Source organism: Oryctolagus cuniculus, chromosome 15 (assembly GCF_964237555.1).
Source record: "Oryctolagus cuniculus chromosome 15, mOryCun1.1, whole genome shotgun sequence".
NCBI classification, from domain to species: Eukaryota; Metazoa; Chordata; class Mammalia; order Lagomorpha; family Leporidae; genus Oryctolagus; species Oryctolagus cuniculus.
This window is the reverse complement of record NC_091446.1, coordinates 9686218-9706966: the sequence shown is the minus strand read 5'-3', so window position 1 is coordinate 9706966 and position 20749 is coordinate 9686218. Positions and strand designations below refer to the sequence as shown.

The window sequence follows — 20749 nt, the reverse complement described above, 5'->3', positions numbered from 1 at the left end:
GAGTAGTGCACTACGAGGGGCAGCTGCCGGAGGTGCCGTTACGTCAGAGGAGAAAGTCAGCGAGACAGAGGTGAGAGGAATTAAAAAGAGCCCCGGCTGGGGTGGGGGCGGCTGCTGAACCGACGCCCTGAACACCTGCCCTGGGATCCTGGGCTCCTCCCTGGCCTGCGGGCGCTGCCCAGAATGCTGCATGAGAGCTGATGGTGTGTGTCTTTCCCCAACGGCGAGCTCAGTGACTTCTGATGGTGCCAGGATCCAGCGAGGGGAGTGCTTACGCCCCAGAGGTGGGCGGATGCTGCGAATCAGGGTGCTACCTGAGCCTGTGTGTTTGCCAGCACATCAGCACCTGCTGGGGTCCTCTGGGAGATGATGCTGGCCTCAGAGCTGGCCTCCTACAAGGGAGGGCCCGGGGGGCTGGGCTGGTCCTCCCCCAGCACCCATCCCTGCCTCCTCCCCGGCTCTCCAGCCTGCCCTAGAACAAGCCCACTCACGGTCTCAGAATGCCCTCAGACGGCAGCCTTGGCTGCTTGCTGGAGCAACCCCCCAACAGGGAAGGGGATGGGAGGGGGCAAAATGGCTGTGGCATAGATGGTTAAGCCGAAGATTAAGTTTCTGCCTGCAGCACTGGCATCCCATATGGACGCCAGCTCAAGTCCCAGCTGCTCCATTTCCCATCCAGCTCCCTGCTAATGACCTGGAAAAGCGGCAGAAGGCGGCCCAAGTCCTTGGGCCCTTGCACGCACATGAGACCCAGAAGAAGCTCCTGGCTCCTGATCAGCCCAGCCCCAGCCATTGCGGCCACTTAGTGAGCGAACCAGCAGATGGAAGATCTCTTTCCTTTTCTCTGTATCTCCACTTTTCCAATAAACAAATCTTTAATTCTTTTTTTTTTTTAAAGGCTGTGGCCAGGACTCTGTCAGCTGCTATGGGTCTGAAGCACTCTCGGGCCATCCTGAACCCTGTGGCCCCACCCTGGGAAACAGTGCTTAGTAGGTGGGTTTGATCCACACACCACTGCCATCAGCCTGTTCCATGGTCCCTTCTCATACACACATCTTTGGGGGGTCTTCACCGCGGAAAAGGCATATCACTATGCATGAATTTCAAAAACTTTTTGCACCAAAATAAGCGTATCTTGCAATTCCATTGTCCATGGATTTCTGAAGTTCGTGTGTATATGCCTTCTGATAGCAGGCCACCAGTCCCTACGGACTTCCCACACGGTCCGGGCACTCTTCCCTCGAGAGCTCACACACTGCCTGGGGTAATTTCATTCTAATAAGGCTCCAGAAAGGCAGTGAAGTGTTCAAGATCTCTTGAGGCAATAAAATGGCATATATGGGGTAGATATTTCAGGCTAACAAGCTCCGTCTCTCTCTCCCCCTCTCTCTCTCCCCTCTACTCCTCCACACACAGCTGGATCATGAAAGTTAGCTCTCCTCCAAAAGTAAAATTCTAGGTACGTGAAGCTTGGGGCCTGCAAGATGATCGCGTGCCCTCAGTGAGTCAGGACAGATCTTCCCCGACAAGAGGCACCCTTCCTGAGTGCTGGGTCTTGCTGGCCAGCTTGTCCCCGCTATGCCCCAGGCCTGGCACCAGGGACAGATCCCAAGAGGTGGCAGTGACCCTGGGAAGGCCTGGGCTGGGCTCTGATTTTCATGCTGTGAGCTCTGACGAGCTCCGATCCCCACTGCCTGGGGACTTGGTGCGAGCGCCGGAGATGTGGTGTCTCTGATGTGCTGAGAGTTCCTTGGAAGCAGAGCCTTGAGCGCGATAAGGGAGGGCGAACGGCAAGGCCAGTTGTGGGACTTTGGAGAGGCCAGAGCAGGGGACCCTGGGTTAGGGGAGGAAAGCACACAGTGGGTTCCTTGCAGGGGATGGGGTAGGAAAGATGGGTGAGGCGGGGGAAAGCAGAGCTTACGATGGAGGTTAGGAAGCTGTACTCCTGGCTGACCATTCCCAAAGAAACGCCCAACTGGGCTCCACGGCCCCTCCCTTCCCTGTAACCCTCCCCTTCCAGCCTGCGCCCCAATAATGACGAAACGACAGCTCCTTTCCTCTGCTCTTCAGACACAATCCTTTTGTTTGCAGAAACAACTTCCTCATTGTCAACAAATCCCTGGACTTTACAACAAGCCTGGATCCAAGAAAATACGGGAACATATTTTATAAGCACCATGCATTTCCAAACGGGACGTTGTTTCACCATAGAAACGTGATGCTGCGGGATCTCCCAACAGAAACCCTAGACAGGGCTCTCCTGGGGCAGAATCAGGACGGCGCGGCACCAGCACGCGCTGCAGGAGGCAAAGCCGGCAAGCGCACTCGGGACCCTCTGTTCAGAGCCACAGGGTCTGAGTGGTAGCACGGGGGCCGACAGGGCGGGGCCTGCTGGAGCCAGCCTGCCCTACTGGGGACACAGCTTTCTGGGGAAGGGCTTGGCTGCCACGTGGGGAGACAGGTGTCCTGGAGTTGGGGTTGGAGGGTGCCAGTCTCTGCCCACACCTGACAAAGCTACCTGGGGGGACACACCCAGGGCATCGCCCCTCCTAACAGCAGTGCGGGTTGGGTGGATCAATGACGCTCTTGCTCTGCCTTATTTCCCCACCACAGAGCTTGCCCACCAGGCTCCTGCTGCCCTCGGGGACCCCAGGAGATGATGTCGCTCTGCTGGGAGTAATGGCACTGGGGGGCGGGGCTATAACACCCACTGGTTCCACCTGCCCAGCTCTCCAGCCTGTCCGAGAATGGGCCCAGCTCCCTCCCAGTTGTGCAGTGCCTGGGGTGGGGGCCCTGTAGCTTGCAGTAGCAAAGTTTCAGCAGGGGAAGGGTGGGGCTCACTGGGGGTTGCAGCCAGGGCCCTCACAGCATCAGCTATGGGCCGGAACCACCCAAGGGCTGTCTCAAGTTAGACCCCCTGCCTCTGCACAAAGCTGTCAGCATTAGTTCTTTGCAGGATGATTTCTGTGATGTGCCATGCACCTCATGACCTTGTAGAGAATCTCCGGACCATAACCCATGCCTGTTTTGCTTAGTTTCTGGCCATACCCAAAAGGAAGTGGGGCCAAAAGACAGAACCCCGTATCTCAGCCACTGCTTTGGCCCTCAGACAACATCTGCTCAAGCCTGCAGTCCCCCTCCCCCAGGGGACCGAGACTGCCACACCCTCCCCTGGTGGGGGTGGGTGGGATGGAAATGGGACCAGGTCCTGGGGGAGGTGGGACCCTCAGCCATTGGGCTGCCACTCTGCAGGAACAGCAGGCAGGAGCCACAGAGCCTGGGGATGTGCCCCACACGCAGGCTGCAGAAGCCAGTGAGGCCCTAGAATGTTCTGATGCTGCACGCTCAGCGGCCTCAAACCCAGGTCGCCCGTCTGCCTCCAGGCCATTTGCCATTTCACACGGTCTGATGTCCTGGCTCCCCCACCCAGGTCCCCCGGGCAGGTGCACAGCAGCTTCTCATGGGGAACTCGGCTCACTTCTTGCTCCCCTGGTCCTCAGCCAGTAAGCCATGCACTGCTAGGGACACTGGGTAGGGGAGAGGGGTTTGCTGCTGTGTGTCTAGCCATCTTGTTTCCAGAGGCTTGCCTGACACTCCTCCCCTCCCCCACATTGTGACTGCAGCTCACCAAGGCCAAGCCACCCAGCCTCGTCCCCCTCCTGCCCCCCGGGGCGTTCTGAGTACAGGGGAGCTGCATCTAGGCTGGGCCAATCAACGAGTCTCAGCAGCTTTCCTGGGCACTCCACGGCCCGCAGGGATGGAGAACAGAGCCCCCCAGGGAAGCAAGGCCCAGGAATGAGCCCCATGACACCGCCTGAGCCCTGCTTCAAGCTGTGAGTAAGCCAGGTGCCCCCCTGGACTTTCAACTTGAACCCAAGTTCTCAGGGTTTAACACACGTTGATCTGGCTTTTCTATCATACCTTCAGAAAAAGGTCCCAGCTCATGCATCTTGTAACTGGCGTTTTTCTTGCTTTCTGGGGGGTTTCTCATTGTCCTCCATGGTGACAGATGCTTCTCCATGACCAGCGATGCTGGTGGCAGGCACTACTGACTGTGCAGTGCACAGGTGTGTTAGACCTGCTGGCCTCCATCGAGCCTCTCCCAATCCAGCCAGAACCCGGGGCTCTGGAGTCCTTGATTCCTCTCATTCCCCACTCCCTGAATCCAATCAACCTTCACAGCCGGTTGGTTCCACCTCCAGACAGCTCCCAACCCTGTCCCCTCTCCCCTCTCTTCTTCGACGTCACCTTTCCTGAGAGTTCTTAGACGTCTCCTCCCTCCACCCGGTGTGCACAGTGGAACCGCAAAACACAAATCCGATCGCTGTGTCCGTCACTTCTCTGCCTGAGCGCTTAAATGGTGCGTGTTTGTCTCATGTTTGTCTCGTGTCACGGCCGCCGCCTTTTGGGTCCTGGAGTCGACCAAGTTTCTTCCTGCCTATAGCCTGCATCGCTTCCCTATCACCACAAACATAGCAGCAGAAAGCAACACGAAGCCTTACCTTAGGACGCTACAGGTCAGATGCCTCACGGTGGGCCTCCGTGGGCTCAGGTCGTGGGGCCCAGGGCTGCGTCCGCCTTGGGGGAGAGTGGAGGGTCTGCTCCCTGGCCGTTCACACAGCTGAAGATCACCTACAGGCGTTGGCTTGTGCGCCTCCTCCAAACGTCACGGCCGTCTGACCTCTCGCGTCATCACGTCTTTCTCCGACTGCAGCTGGCAGAGGCTCGCGCCTTGGAAAGGTTCCTACGGTTAGACTGGGCCCACCTGACTCACCCGGGCTCCCCCCCACCTCAGTGCCCACAGCTGACTCTGCAAAGTGCCTTTTGCCCTGTGAGGCAGGCCTTTTGCCACAGATGCAGGGTTTCGGGGCGGACACGCACGGGGAGCACCGTTCTGTGCTTTCCCAGAATGCCTTTCCCACCATTCACCAGCCCAGGTCCTTTCCGCCAAACGCCTGTTCACTAAAAATCTCCTTTCAATTAGAACCTCCTGGTTCCTTTGCTGCGGCTCTTCTAAGAGCTCTGTCTACGGGTGGTCATTCCACCCCCAACCCCACCCCCCCATGAGACTGCAGGTTCTGTAAGATCAGTGATGGCGCGGCTGCTGCGTGTGCCTGTGGCACGGCTGGAAGTGACAGGTGCTCTGCAACACTGATGAGTGAACCTGGCCCTAAACTGGAAGCTCAGGCCTGTCTCCTTGCGGCCCAATCTTGACCCGAGGCAGGGGGCATTTAAGCATTTAAGTTCCAATGTGGACTTCCGGGATTCAGTATCCAGCTGCCCTTACTGGGGCTCCAACCTGGTCATGGGCCCCAGGCACCACCCCACACAGCCCTTCCGTGTCTGAGCCAAGCCCCTGCCACCATCACCTGCCTGCTCTGAGCTGTTGCTGGGAAGGTGGCACTGCCTTCTTCCACTGCCGCTCCCCCTCTTCATGGAGGAACGACACTAAACCCTGCCTAGGCTTCATATCTGAGTCACGGCACCATTATGTCGCTCCCCGTCTTTGTGGAGGAACGACACAGGACCCTGCGCTGTTCTTTTGTCTGCTCGGCCCTCCCCGGGTTTGCTGCTGGTTCTTCCCGGGTTGGCTGCTGGTCCTTCCCGGGTTGGCTACCATCCCTTCCACCTCCGTGGAAGGGCGGTTTCCCCCTGCCACATTCCCCACTTCCGCGGGGGAGCGGCACACTGCCGGCCGGCTCTCTCGGGGGCTGCACAGGTGTTCCCCTTAGATGTTCCTGGTGCATGTTGTCTCTCTCCTCCTTTATAGTCCTCTTCCACCAATCCCAACTCTGCTACCCACACGCCGAGTACGCTGCTCTCCTCCAATCAGGAGCAGGTCCTACAGTTTATTGGTTGAACTGGAGGCAGCTGTGTAGAAGCTGTTTCCCTTCTCAGCGCCATATTGTGGGAGAGCAGATGCATAGAGTAAGTCTTAATTCCAGTAACTTAGTCTAGTCCGAGTTGCTCCCCACATTCCACTTCGCAGCCTTGCTCACCGTGCTCGACCAGGTTATCCCATCGCCTCCTCCTCAGAACGTGCCAGGAGGAGAGTGTCAGCTGGGCTCTGTGCTTTGCTGAAGACGCGGGGTCCCACTGAGGGCCTGGCCCTTCCCCCGATGCTCAGTGTCTGGCTAGGGACTGAGTGGACGCCCAGATGCTTCTATTCTGTCTGCATCTCCCAAGATTGTCCACAGGAAGTCCCCAGTGCACAGTGCTCCTCCTGCTGATCATAGATCCTCCCAGACCATGTCTGTACTTCCTGTCCCTAATTCCTCCTGCCTCTTGGCCAGGCTGCAAAAATTAATTAATTAATTGCCAGTGAATCCTCGTCTCAGAAATGGGCACAATTCCTTAGAGAATATAGGATTTATTGAGCACCTGTTGGTACCAGGTCTTTTATTTATTGACAGTTGCTCAAGAATAAGAGACCACAAAAACGGTCCTGGAGAATCCATTAAGACAGCAAAGACATAACTAACTCCTCGTGGACAGGAGCTCCCATTCTGCTGTGGCAGCTGCGGGGGTGGGGTGCAGGGAGGGACGGGGCAGGAGGTCTGTGTCACCAGGCCATCTCCCAAGGGGACAAATCAACGAGGCTGCCCACCCTGGCCTGGGTGCAGGGAGGCAGTGGAACCCCGGGGTGGAAGCAAGGAGTGGGAACACGACTTTACTGCTCATTTCAACACAATCAGTGTCTAATTCCAGCCAAGTTGAGGCTCAGACTCAGAGGCAGGCAAGATCTTGGACAGCCTGGGGCCAGCTGTCCACACAGCACCCACCCTAAGGTGAGCTTGAGGCGCTGCATGGAGGGGCAAAGCAGCACAGGAGCGGTGTCCTGGGCAGGGACGATCAGGAGGAAAGAGTCCACCCTCCCTCCGCCCTGCTTCCCTGTGTCTTCCTCAGGTGGCTGGGGAGGCTTGGAACAGTAGTAACAAGGGTTCCAAGTTGGAGGAAGCAGCTCTGGAACCAATCGGCAGACACCAGCCAGGTTGTGAGATCCTCGTCGCTTGCCAGCCAGAGCGAAGGCCCTGGGGCCGTGGGGGACCGGCAAGCAGGTGACACAGTGCCTTTGGTCTCGCTCGCTCCCAGAGTCCCTTTGGAAGGTGGATGGGAGGACACTGGAGGGGCTGGGGATCCTCCCCCAACTCCCTTGTGAGCTGGCCTCAACCCTTTGTCGCCAGGCCTCGGCGATGGCTGACCCGGACTCTGTCTAAGGCAACCTGATTTGCCAAATCGTCTTGGCTGTGTGTCGCTGGAGGCTAGGGAGAAGACAAAGAACACTATTTAAAAAAAAAAAGCCGGCGCCGCGGCTCACTAGGCTAATCCTCCGCCTAGCGGCGCCGGCACACCGGGTTCTAGTCCCGGTCGGGGCGCCGGATTCTGTCCCGGTTGCCCCTCTTCCAGGCCAGCCCTCTGCTGTGGCCCGGGAGTGCAGTGGAGGATGGCCCAGGTGCTTGGGCCCTGCACCCCATGGGAGACCAGGAAAAGCACCTGGCTCCTGGCTCCTGCCATCGGATCAGCGCGGTGCGCCGGCCGCAGCGCGCCGGCCGCGGCGGCCATTGGAGGGTGAACCAACGGCAAAGGAAGACCTTTCTCTCTGTCTCTCTCTCTCACTGTCCACTCTGCCTGTCAAAAAAAAAAAAATAAAATAAAATAAAATAAAATAAAAAAAAATAAAAAAAAAATCACAAGCAAAGTGCAATGTCCTGCCTGCCCCCCCCCACCCCCCAGGTGACAACAGTGATTTTCCCAGGGAAGCAGAGAGCAAAGAATGGCTGGGGAAGTGGGGGAGAGAACAAGGGGAAGCCACCCCAGCGCACGAGGGTTCCCCGGAAAGGAACTCGGAAGCAGCCAACGAACAATCGCTGCATTATTCTGAGTGATTCTCGAGAAACAGAGACAACCTAAAGAGAGTGAAGATGTTGCTGGTGCTGTTTTTCAGCCAAGATCGTGAACGGCACGGAGCCTCAAAGTGGATTTCCAGAGCCGCCCCCTCTCTGCTCTCTGACATCAAACCGGCTCCGTGGGGCTTCTCGCCCTAATCCGGGTGAGTCAAGAGTGGATTAAGGCAGTCATTTTCAGTAGCTAAAAAAGAACTACAAAGGCACAAGTGCTACCAATTATATCTCAACACAAACCGTACCTCCTTAAGCCTCCACCCGGAGAAGGCAAACGAGTTCATTGTCCACCCGGGTGTTCGCACAGAGCCTGCCTGGACCGTGCTGGGCGCGAAGCAGGCGAGACTGCTCGCATGTGCAATTACTCAGCACATCTTTACAACTGTAAACACTCGCTCACATGTGGAGGAGTTTAGAGCGGGCTTGGAAAACCCACCTGGCAGGCGGCTGCCCTCCGTTCCTCTCCAGTTGAGTAACAGCCCTCGGCGGCGCTCGCTGCCTCTTCTGAGAGCCCACGGCTGCTGCAGAGAAATCGTTAAGGAGTGAGGGGCAGGAGTTCACGGTGCGCTATTTTTAGCCAGAACACTCCCTTTTCTCCTCTTTGAGTCTAACGCCTCCATAAACCTTGCCGCCTTCCACCCCTGCCCCACCGACTGCCCCCTGGGGACCCTCGCCGAATGCCGTCTGGCTCCTGGCGGCCTCCTCCAGCGTTGCTTGGTGAGTGGTAGAGGATGCCACGTTTCATATAAACCCAGCAGAGGGAGATCGCAGAAAGTGTGGCCCCCAGGAGGGCACCGCCCGGGAGGCCAGCCCTCCCTGCCTGCGAGCTCAACAGGACCCTGCAGGAGCCCGGGCCCCAGCTGGGGATGGATGACGTGGGAGAGAGATGGGAAGGAAGGCTTGCCCTCCCAGATCTATGGCCTGGGCCTGGCACGCGGAAGCCACACCCGGACACCCCCACCCGCAAGGGTGCTTCAAAAAGTTCTCGGAAAACGGAATTCGAAGTTTATTTTGGTACAAAAGATTTCACAATGCATGAGAACAAGGGGTCTTGTGAAAGTGACTGGACAATGCTTATAGTGAAAATTACGCATGGATTGCAAAATTGTCGCCACCGGAGAAACTTCTCCTTTAATGACTTTTTATCAGGAACTTTCGGCAGTCCTCTGGTCAGGTAGGAATGACATGTCTAACACGGAAGAGACCCCTGAGCTCATCTTCAGCTCTCTGCCAACAGGAGGGCATGGCTGCTGCTGTTCCTCTCCCAGGGCTGCAGCCAAGAGCTGATGGCTTTGCTATTCTGATTTAATTTGCCACTGTGAGCAAAGCCAATTCTCTGGTCTCTCCCCATTCACACACATTCTGGGCTCTGGAGAGACAAAGGGGACGAACTTGCAGTTCAAAGGCAAGTGCACCCAGCCATGGCAAAGATGGTGATAAAGTCACAAGAAATTAAAATTTCACCGGCAGTGGCAGTGGAAGTCTTGCCATCGTCCAGTTCTGCCAAACTTTGGATTTGGGGATTGGTAAAGAGGCTTCCAAAATGAAATGATGTCTAAAAGTTGTTTGCTGAAGGATGTAATATGTAGTGAAAAATGAACTAAACATCCCACTCCAGTAAGAGTGATGACCGTCCCAGAAACAGGCTCCAATAATTCGGCGTTGCCGGGCCCAGGGAAAGCCAACAGCAAGGTAATGAGGACCTGTCACGCTGACGTCATTTAATTGGCGCCCGTAAATGAGAGCTGCCAGGTGCTCCGGCGTCATGAGCTGTGCCCAAAACATCTCCCACGTCGACCAGCCATCAGAGCCAAGGACGGGGAGTTCCACTCCCAGGGAGAGGAATCTGCCCCCGCTGAGGGCACAAGAGGGCCAAGTCTGCCCTTCAACAAGCCATGCGAAACAAGGGGCCCCCCTCCGCGCCCCCATCCTCAGGAAGACATCGCACCTGAAGAGGAGCCATAGAAGCAAGTCACAGCGATCATGGGATGGTTCTTTCCAAGGAGCGAGAGAGGAATCTGGGCTTCTGACCCTAGGCTGGAATGCTGGGTGAGTGCTTGTCTTGGCTTTGTCACCTGCACCATGGCGGGGGGGAGGGGGCACAAGCAAATCTGCCCAAGGTTTACAAGAATGTGAGCGCCAAGTGCTGGAAGGCAGTTGGCTCAGAGAAGCCCCTCCCACCACACATTGTTTTTGAGTGTGTTTGTTAGCACTGTGTGTATTTATCTCATTTTAGTTTTACACCATCACTCCTGGTTGCCTGTAAGTGGTACAATCAGCAGAACAGTAATGACAGTAGTGATGATGATGATGGCAAGGATGACCACCACCAAGATCCTCTAACGGCTCCGCCTGCTTAGTGCCCACCATGGGTCTGAGGCTCTGTGTCAGGGCTATGGCCCACAGACCAAACCCACCTTGCCACCTACTTTTGCAAAAAAAGTTTCATTGGGACACACTGCCCATTTCTGTAGATATTGTCCACGGCTGCTTCTGGTTGTTAGAGCAGACTTGAGGTGCCGTGACAGAGGCCAGCCTCAATGCTCACTCTCCGGTCAATCCCTGTTCTACACAATTAGCCTAAATTCTGGAAATAACCTGCGAGATAGGTTTTCTTCCCTGGTAAGGACACCAGGACTGAAAGAAGGTCAGGGGTGTGTCTAAAATCTCCCCTCTGGGGACTGGACTCTGAGTCCAACGTGAACCAGCAGCCCAGAGAATGTTCTCACCACTGTCCCTGTGGTGGGAGATGATCCCCACCCAGGGCACTCTGCTAGCCTCCCAGGACGGAAGGGCATTCTGCAAAGTCTGAGTCCATCACTCTGCCCTCTAGACACTGCAGTGGCTGCCAAGTCCCTGCCGTGGCTGCCTCTTATGCCGTGCAGGGTGGCAGGAGCAGGCGCCTGCCTGGCAGCCTCTGGCCTGCCTAGGGACACTTTCATAGCCATGACCAGCAATCAGCACCGAGCTGTTCCTCACAGAGGGTGGGTAACACTGGTTCACCAAAGGACACAGATATCAAATTATGACTGCGTTCAGAAAGCAGACGCCATGGCTACCGTACGTGGCGGGGCCTGGGAAGCAGTCTCCCTGTTGGAACAGTGGCCTAGATTGTGAAGTTTTGGAAAACAAAAGGATCATCTCAACTCATCCGGATGGTGGCCCATTTTGGAGGTCCAGCAGTCCCGAGTTACAAGTGCAGGGGGAAGGCTGCAAGACTCCAGCCTTGGGGGTGGGCACACTGCCCTTCGTCAGCTGTGTGGACACAGGCAAGCCACTGCCCTGCTCCTCCAAGATCAAAGGCTCCAGAAGATTCTGAAGTCCCCAGGCTTCACAATTATCTTGTCCTTGCTGCAAGAGAAGCCATTCCAAAGCATGACAGTTGAGTGTGTGGCCTTCAAAGATATATTTTGCAAGCTCAAATCCTTGCTTTGCTGTGCAATCTTAGCCAAGTTAGTTAACTGCTCTGTCTCTTCCACCTCACCTGCACTAGGGTACTCCAAAAAATAAAGGAAATGGAATTAAACGTTTCTTTTGGTGCAAAAAAAAAAAATTGAAATCCACGCATATGATGGGTCTTCAAAAAGTTCATGGAAAATAAGTATTATGAAAAATTATTCGTGAATTTCAATTTTTTTGCATGAAAGCAAACTTTCAATTCTATTTTTCCGCCAACTTTTTAAATTACTCTTGTAGGGTGGTGAGAGTTACAGGGTCTACCTCTGCTATTGTAATCCTCCTTTGGGTATTTAAAGAAACAACCAGCACTAAACTCAGCATTTGGTCCACGGTGAGCACACACACACACATTATCTCAACTGCACATGTTATTTTTATCATGCACATGCTATTTTTATCATACAAGCTTCATTTAACTGCACGTTACTTTTATCATGCAAGAATCATTCCCCACCCCCACCACCCCCCGGCCCCGGGACAGTTCCTGAGAAATTACTTTTTCTTTTTTTTTGACAGGCAAACAGACAGTGAGAGAGAGACAGAAGGAAAGGTCTTCCTTCCGTTGGTTCACCCCCAAGTGGCTGCAGCAGCCGGCGTGCTGCGCCGATCTGAAGACAGGAGCCAGGTGTTTCTCCTGGTCTCCCATGCGGGTGTAGGACCCAAGCACCTGGGCCATCCTCCACTGCACTCCCGAGCCACAGCAGAGAGCTGGACTGGAAGAGGAGCAACCAGAACAGAATCCAGCGCCCCAACTGGGACTAGAACCCGGGGTACCAGCGCCACAGGTGGAGGATTAGCCTAGTGAGCTGCGGCACCAGCCCGAGAAATTCGTTTCTAAGGATGGCCTTCTGTCTGGTCAGAATCAAGGGCACCGGAAGAGCCCCATCCCAATGTGGAACCTTTCAGCACCTTCTGATCCTGGTCTGCACCATCTGACTTGGGAAGCTCCCCTTCCCCAGGTTCCGCGGGTCCTAGGGGAAGGGAATGGGGCTGTGCCAGCTTTCCCTCCTCATCTCTGATGTCATTTCTGCTACCCAAGCTGTGCAGTCCATGAGTAAGGAACTGTGTCTTGTTTGTTGTTTATCACCGGGGCACACAGTGCATGCTCAGTAAATAATTCCTAAAATAAACGAGAGAATGAATACATGTAGAGGCTCCACCTCTCTAGAAGCTTCCAGAATGACTGCCTTCCGTCCACAGCTAGCCCAGCATCCTCAGCTGGGATGCCAGCTGGCATTTTGCGTGAGATCCTTCTTCTCTCAGGACGCATGTGCCTGTCTCACTCCCTGTCCCCGTGACAGCCAAACACCCCTGGTCAAGAACCCACAGTTCCAACACCTTAGTCTGGCGGCCACCCCTATATCTGTTGACACACAGTCACTGGCAGCAACGCATGAGGCTTTGCACATCACACAGATCCTACGGTTTTACTGACACCTGCCTTTAGAAACGTGGGGTAAGACCGCTTAGGATGATTTCCCATCTCATGTCCCGATCTGCCCGACTGTCCCGGTGTGAGCATCCCCAGAAATCCTCAGTCCTGGCCAGGCTGCGGTGGTCGGTCAACCCAGGGGCCCACACAGGCCTCAGAAGCTGCGTGCTTTCTTCCTCTCCTGGCACCGCAGGAGAGCTCTGGTCAGGGCCTGCTGGCTGCAGAGCAGTGGCTCAGGCCTCAGACAGGCATGGACTCTTTCACGTTCACACAGTGGGGTGTTTCCGTGAGAGCCCTTCCCCCGGCAACATCCACTCCCGAAGTCCGATGCAAAGTCAGCGCAGTTCGCATTGCCCTCTGGTCCCTTAGAGAGCTCATTCACTCTGGCGGTTACCCTGGCTGCTCCTCGAAGTGAAAAGACCCCGGCAGAGGGGCAGGAACCGCCCAGGGATCTGGGGGTCTTCACCCCATGGCTACTGGAGCAACCGTGAGGAGACTCATGGGCGCAACCAGATGCATCTAGAAAGAAATGTGACAAGCACACGATCCAACGCTCAGGGGTTTCCTTTCTGTCTAAGAAATAAATCGAGCTGCTCGCCAAACTGCATATCACAGTGTTCAAGAGAGCAGGTGAGGTTTAGGCATGAAAGTGATTTCCATTTTAATTATTTGTAAACACGGAGATGAAGGGGCATGGGCCGTACTCCCAGGCCGGAACATCTGCCTATCAGGTTACCCTTAACTTGGCTAATAAAATGCAGATGGAGCGCCTGGATGGCCACACGAGAAGCACCTCGGAGCCCATCTCACACTTGGCCGCCCACTGCACAAGAAGGGCCTTTCATGCCGGCGTGCGGGGCCGGGGCGCCAGGCGGGGCCCTCGTATCGCAGCCACTCAGGTGGAAAGGCCAAGCTGGCCAGCGGCTCCTCTGCTCCCACCTCGGGTCACAGCTGAACAGAGCCCGATTGAGGAGTGGAGCTGGCGACCCCGGTGACTCAGTGATGCGCGCAGGAGGGTGTCCTGTTGGGAGATAAGGCTGGAGTCAGGGAGGCAGCTGATCCAGATGAACACAACCCTGCATTGTGGACGCCGCCCAGCTCCCTCCTGCACAAGAAGGTGCAGGGGACAGCGGGGGCCGTGATGTCCTGGAGGCCTGACATCTAAGCATAGACGCTCGGCCTTAAATTCCTTGGTTTCGTGGCCTCGAAGCACTTTCTGCCAGATGCAACCACCGTGTCTGGAGGGCCTTTGCCAGGCAGGGCCCAGAGCAGCAGGCACAATGGCCAAGACCCGCGCAGGCCCTGCAGGCAGACGCCGCCTCCTGCACAAAGCAGGTGCTAGGCAACAGTGGACAAATGGAGGCAGCAGCAGCTGACCAGGGGAACACGGAGCGTCCTCCCCCCGACTTGGGTCTTCAGCGTCTGCTCCGTGTGCCACAGACACAGCGTGTGGACCTTTCACCTGGCAGAAGCTGACCCCTGAGTATTCAGTTTTGATGCTATCGTCAAAGGGATGGTTTTCTCAATTGCTTCTTCCGGCCACTCATTGTTAATGTATAACAATGCTGCTTTAACTAGTAAGATGGCACTGGTACATGCCACCTTAATGGGATTTGGAGTCCCATGGCACGTTTCTAGCTCTACCATTAGGGATAAGTCAGAGTGAGCATGTGCCAAACAGTATATCTCCTCCCTCTCGTATCCCCACCTTATTTTTAACAGGGATCAATTTTCAGTTAACTTCAAACACCTAAGAATAATTGTGTGTTAATTAAAGAGTTCAACCAATGGTAGTAAGTAGAAAAATAAAATACTGAAAAGAATAAAAGAGTAAGCTGTTCCTCAACAGTCAGGACAAGGGCTGATCAGGTCACTGTTTCTCATAGTGTCAGTGTCACTCCTACAAGTTTCCTATTAGGTGCTCAGTTAGTTGTCACAGATCAGGGAGAACATATGATATTTGTCCCTTTGGGACTGGCTTATTTCACTCAGCATGATGTTTTCTAGATTCCTCCATTTTGTTGCAAATGACCAGATTTCATTTTTTTTACCGCTGTGTAGTATTCCATATAGTACATAGCCCATAATTTCTTTATGTCTTAACAAGTCTCCTGATGGGCATTTAGGTTGATTCCAGGTCTTAGCTGTTGTGAATTGAGCTGCAATAAACACTGAGGTGCAGATAGCCCTTCTTTTTAAAGATTTATTTTATTTATTTGAAAGAGTTACAGAGAGAGGTAGAAACAGAGAGAGAGGTCTTCCATTTGCTGGTTCACTCCCCAGATGGCTGCAACAGCTGGAGCTGTGCCGATTCGAAGCCAGGAGCTTCTTCTGTGTCTCCCATGTGGGCTCAGGGGCCCAAGGACATGGGCCATCCTATACTGCTATCCCAGGCCATAGCAGAGAGCTGGATCAGAAGAGAAGCAGTGGGGACTAGAACCGGCACCCATATGGGATGCTGGCGCTTCAGGCCAGGACTTTAACCCGCTGCGCCACAGCATCGGCCCGGTAGATAGCTCTTTTATTTGCCAATTTAATTTCCCTTGGGTAAATTCCGAGGAGTGGGATGGCTGGGTCATGTGGTAGGGCTATATTCAGGTTTCTTAGGAATCTCCAAACTGTCTTCCATGGTGGCTTTACCAGTTTGCATTCCCACCAACAGTGGATTAGTGTGCCTTTTTCCCCACAACCTCGTCAGCATGTGTTGTTAGTTGATTTCTGTATGTAAGCCATTCTAACCAGGGTGAGGTGAAACCTCATTGTGGTTTTGATTTGCATTTCCCTGATGGCTAGTGATCCTGATCATAAAGATAGGATTAAGTGTCAAAGGGATCACATAAATAAGACCAGTGTCTGCTAATGATAATTAATAGAATTAAAAAGGAGAGGACAACCCAACATGGGAAGCGAGATACACAGCAGACTCATAGAATGGCGGATGTCCTAAATAGCACTCTGGCCTCAGAATCAGCCCTTAAGGCATTCGGATCTGGCTAAAAAGCCCATGAGAGTTTCTCAGGTATGGAAAGCCAAGACACTGTGGCAAAAAATGACCTAAATGAAAGATCTCTGTGAATGATCCCAGTGGAAAGAATGGGCCATCAAAGAAGGAGGTACCTTTCTCTGAAGGGAGGAGAGAACTTCCACTTTGATTATGGCCTTGTCTAAATAAGGTTGGAGTTTGTGAACTCAAGAGGGTTCTATAGCCTTGGTAGCTCATGACAAGAGCCTCGGGTGATTACTGATGTCATAAATAAGAGTGTCAATTGTTAAATCAACAACAGGAGTCACTGTGCACTTACTCCCCATGTAGGACCTCTGTCCTTAATGTGTTGTACTATGAGAATTAATGGTAAAACCGATTTTCAAACAGCACTTTATACTTTGTGTGTCTGTGTGGGTGTAATCTGTTGAAATCTTTACTTGGTATAAAATAAGTTGATCTTCTGTATATAAAGATAATTAAAAATGAATCTTAATGACAAATGGGATGGCAGGGAGTAGGAGATGGGATGGTTTGCAGGTGGGAGGGTGGTTGTGGGGGGAAAAACTGCTATAATCCAAAAGTTGTACTTTTGAAATTTGTATTTATTAAAGTTTTCTAAAAAAATAAAACTTACTAACATTAACTTAATAACATTTATTTTTATAAAACTAAAAAAATTAATAAATAAAAATGATATTTGTATGCTCACTGAGGGATCTGCAATGTTACTGAATTTGACTATTGGTTCTAATAGTTTTCAGTGGAAAGTTTTAGGATTTTCTATGTGTAAGTTCACATCGTCTGTCAACAGAGACCATTTAACTTCTTCCCTCCCCACCTGCCTCCTTTCTTTTTCTGCAGAACTTCTCTGGCTCACATCTCTGGTACAACACTGAACAGAAGTATAGAGAAGGGGTCCTTGTCTTGTTCCCGATCTTACGGAAAATGCTTCCAACTTTTCAATACTGATTGTGGTGTTGGCTGGGGGCTTTGCTCTGCTGAGCATACTTCTTATTCTTCAACTAATTTGTTGAGAGTTTTTATCAAGAAAGGATGCTGAATCTTGTTCAGTGCTTTTCTGGGTCTACTGAGATGCTCATGTGATTGTTAGCCTTCATTCTGTTGACGTGCCACCTCACATGCACTGATTTGCATGTTACACTCTCCTTGCAGCCCAGAGAGAAGTCCTACTTGACCACAGCGAGTGATCCTTTCAACATGCTATTGGATTCAACTTGCTACTATTTTTGGAGGATTTTTGCATCTGTCTTCATCAGAGGTATTGGCCCATAATTTTCTTTTCTTGTAGTATTCCTGTCTGGCTTTTATGTCGGGACAATGCTGACTTTCTAAAATGAATTTGGAAGTGTTCACCCCCCTTTAATTTTTTGGAAGAGTTTGAGAAGGATGGGCATCCATTACTCCCTAACATTCAGTAGAATTCAGCAGTGAAGCCGTCTGCTCATGGAAGGTGGTTTTTTTCCTTCTTTAATTTTATTTTAAAAGATTTATCTATTTATTTGATAGTCAGAGAGAGAGGGAGAGACAGAGACAGAGGGAGGGGGAAAGAGAGAGAGAGAGTTTTCCACCTGCCGGTTCACTCCCCAGATGGCCACAATGACCAGTGCTGAGCTGAACTGAACCCTGGAACCAAGAGCTTCATCCAGGTCTCCCACATGGGTGTCAGGGACATAAAACATTTGGGCCATCTTCCACTGCTTTTCCAGGCCCTGAGCAGGGAGCCAGATTGGAAGTAGAGCAGCCAGGACATGAACTGGCAGCCATATGGGATGCTGGCATTGCATGAGACAGCTTTATCCACTACACCACAATGCTGGCCTCATAATTTGTTTATTTTAAAAGCAGGGGCGGGGGGAGAGACTAGTGCTCCTATTCACCAGTTCACTCCCCAAATGCCTGTGACAGCTAAGCTGAGGGCAGAAGGTAGGAACTCAACCCAAGTCTCCCACGTGGGTAGCAGGAACCCAACCATGGGAGCCATCACTGCACTTCCCAGGAAGGCAAGAAGTTGGAATCGGGAGTGGAGCTGGAAGTCAAGCCCAGGTACTCTGATGTGGGATGTGGGCATCCCAACTTGCAAATTAACATCTGTGGGAAGTTTTTTATTTTGATGACTGACTCAATCTCCTTGGAGATTATTGATTTAGTCATAGTTTCTATGTCTTCATGATTCAGTCTCGGTAGTTACATGTTTCTAGAAATTTGTTTTTTCCAGGTTATGTAACTTTTTGGTATATGAATGTTCATATTAGTCTTTTATGGTCATTTTTCTTTAATTTTTTTATATTCTTTTTCTTATTCTAGCTAGAGATTTGTCAACTTTGTCTCTTTTCAAAAAGCAAACTCCATCTCATTGGTCTTTTCTACTATTTTCTGTCCTCTATTTCATATATTTCTGTTCCATTCTTTATTATTTCCTTCCTTCTGCTGACTATGGGCTTAGCTTGATTTTCTTTTCTGGTTCTTGGAGGTATAATGTGAGGTAACTTATTTGAAATCTTTTTCCTTTTTCCTTTTTTTTTAATTTTTAAAAGGCTATTCATTTATTTGAGAGGTAGTTACAGATAGAAAGAAGGAGATATATATAGAGAGAGGTCTTCCATCTGCTGGTCACTCCTCAGATGGTCGAAATGGCCAGACTTGAGCCAATCCAAAGCCAGGAGCCAGGAGCTTTCTCCGGGTCTCCCATGTGGGTACAGGGCCCAAACACTTTGGCCATTTTCCACTGCTTTCCCAGAACACCAGTAGGGCACTGGATTGGAGGAAAAGTAGCCGGGATTGGAACCTGGGCCCAAATGGGATGACAACATCACAAGTGGAGCCCTAGCCTATTACGCCACAGTGCCAGCCTCTCTTTTTTATTTTTAAAAACCTTTCTTTTTTCTTAGTGTTAGGCATTTATCTCTGTAAACTGCCCTTTGAGAACTGCTTTTGCTATATTGTTTTGCCATTTTCATTTTTCTCAATGGAAAGATCCCATGTTCGTGGCTTAGAACAATTAATATTGTTAAAATATCCATACTATCTAAAGTGATCCACAGTTCAATCTCTATCAAAATTCCAATGACAAATTTCATGTAAATATAAATATAATCTTAAAATTTGCATAAAATCACAAAAATTTTAAAAAAGCCAAAGCATCAATGAGCAAAAAGAAGAAAGCTAGAGGTATCACACTACTTGTTTATGGGAATGTGTAGTATGAAAAAATAATGCATGGGTTTCAAATTTCTTGCTCTAACATAAACTTATTTTAATTTCATTTCCCATGAACTTCTTGAAGAACCTCTATATTTTGAAATCAAATACACTACAAAGTTACAGTAATCAAAACAAGATGGTACTGATATGAAAACAGGCATATGGACCAACGGCACATGGGGAGCCAAGAAATAAATCCACACATTTACAGCCCGCTGATCCTTGACAAAGGTGTCAAGAACACACAACGGGGAAAGGACTCTCTCTTTAATAAACAGTGTTGAGAAAACTGGATCTCTTATCTCACATCAGCTTTAAAAAAAAATCAACTCAAAAAGGACCAGACACTTAAGATCTGAAAGCATGAAACTGCTAGAAGAAAACACAGAGAAAAAGCTTCCTAAGATGGTCTGGGCAATGCCTCTTTGGACACGGCATTAGGAGAACAGGCAACAAAAGCAACGGGCTAGCGGGGTTGCATCACACTCAAAGGCTTGTACACAGCAAGGAAACAATCAACAGAATGAAGAGATTGTCTACAGAGTGTGAAAAGTTATTTGTCAACCTTAAATATATCTGATAAGGAATTAATACCCAAAATATGCCAGGAAAAATATAGCAGGAGTTGGTGAAGATGGGAGAAGAGGGAACCCTTGTTCCTACTGGTAGGAATATACATTCGTGCAGAATCATGGAAAATAGCAGATGTTTCTCAAAAGAATCAAAACAAGCATAATGTTTTCATAATAAGAATTTCCCATGGACTTTTTAAACACCCCTCCGCAAATGACTTTCACATTATTCTGCACCATGATAAGCTAATTTTTAAATTTGTTTTCCAGGAACTTTTCCATGCACCCTCATGTATACAACGCAGTACTAACAGCCTTTAAAAGGAGGACATCCCCTCAGCCGTGACAAGGATGCACTTGGAAGACATGGTGCTAAGGGAAATAATCCAGGAACAGAAGGACAAATATTGCACAATCTCACTTCCACGTGGAGTTTTAAGAAGTTGAACTAACAGCAGGGAAGAGCAGCAGGTGATTTCCAGGTGCTGGCGGAGGCGTGGAGGATGCGGCATGGAGAGCTGCTGGTCCAAGAGGACACCATTGGGTCAGACCAGGTGAGCAGCTCTGGACATCGGCTGTGCGGTGCGGTTACTACACTACTACAGGCCTGGCAATTCAGCTGCCAGTTGGGGTACCCACATTCCACAGAGGAGTGCCTGGGCTTGAGTCCTGCGCTGCTACCAGTTCCGACTTCCTGCTAATGTGTGCCCTGCCAGTGTGCCGATTTCAGCCTGTCCCACCCCCAGCCATCGCAGGAATTTAGAGTGGGTCAGTGGATGAGGGCTCTGTCTGTCTCTCTGCCTCTCAAAAGAAGGTTTTAAAAACTTAAAATAGCAATTAACAAAATGATGTACTGAGGGCCGGCACTGTGGCATAGCAGATAAAGCCACCACCTGCAGCACTGGCATCCCATATGGGCACCGGTTCAAGTCCTGGCTGCTCCACTTCCGATCCAACTCTCTGTTATGGCCTCCCCTGCACAGACTTCCATTCCCTTGCCTGAAAGATAAAGGAATCAGAGCCCATATCTTCATCTTTTATCAGATCAAAATGTCTGCAAGCTTTTGCTTGTGTATTAATTAGTTGTTTCAAAATCAGTACAGTACATTTTTAGCTTTGTGTAAATACTTGTTGTATGTGTCTGAATAAATGATAATTGTACGATAAGGCATTTCCC

At 51.4% G+C, this 20749-nt stretch overlaps 1 long non-coding RNA gene across 1 annotated transcript in view; it reads right to left on the bottom strand.

Moving 5' to 3' along the window:
• The window catches only part of LOC138845470 (uncharacterized), a 42664-nt gene extending 30879 nt beyond the window's left edge, over positions 1-11785 (bottom strand). Inside the window, exons 1-2 of the long non-coding RNA XR_011382754.1 lie at positions 8338-11785; positions 4503-4731 (exon numbers count right to left, since the gene is read on the bottom strand). This is a non-coding gene — a long non-coding RNA (uncharacterized lncRNA). The remainder of the gene's footprint in view (positions 1-4502; positions 4732-8337) is intronic.
• Between the last annotated feature and the right edge of the window lie 8964 nt (positions 11786-20749).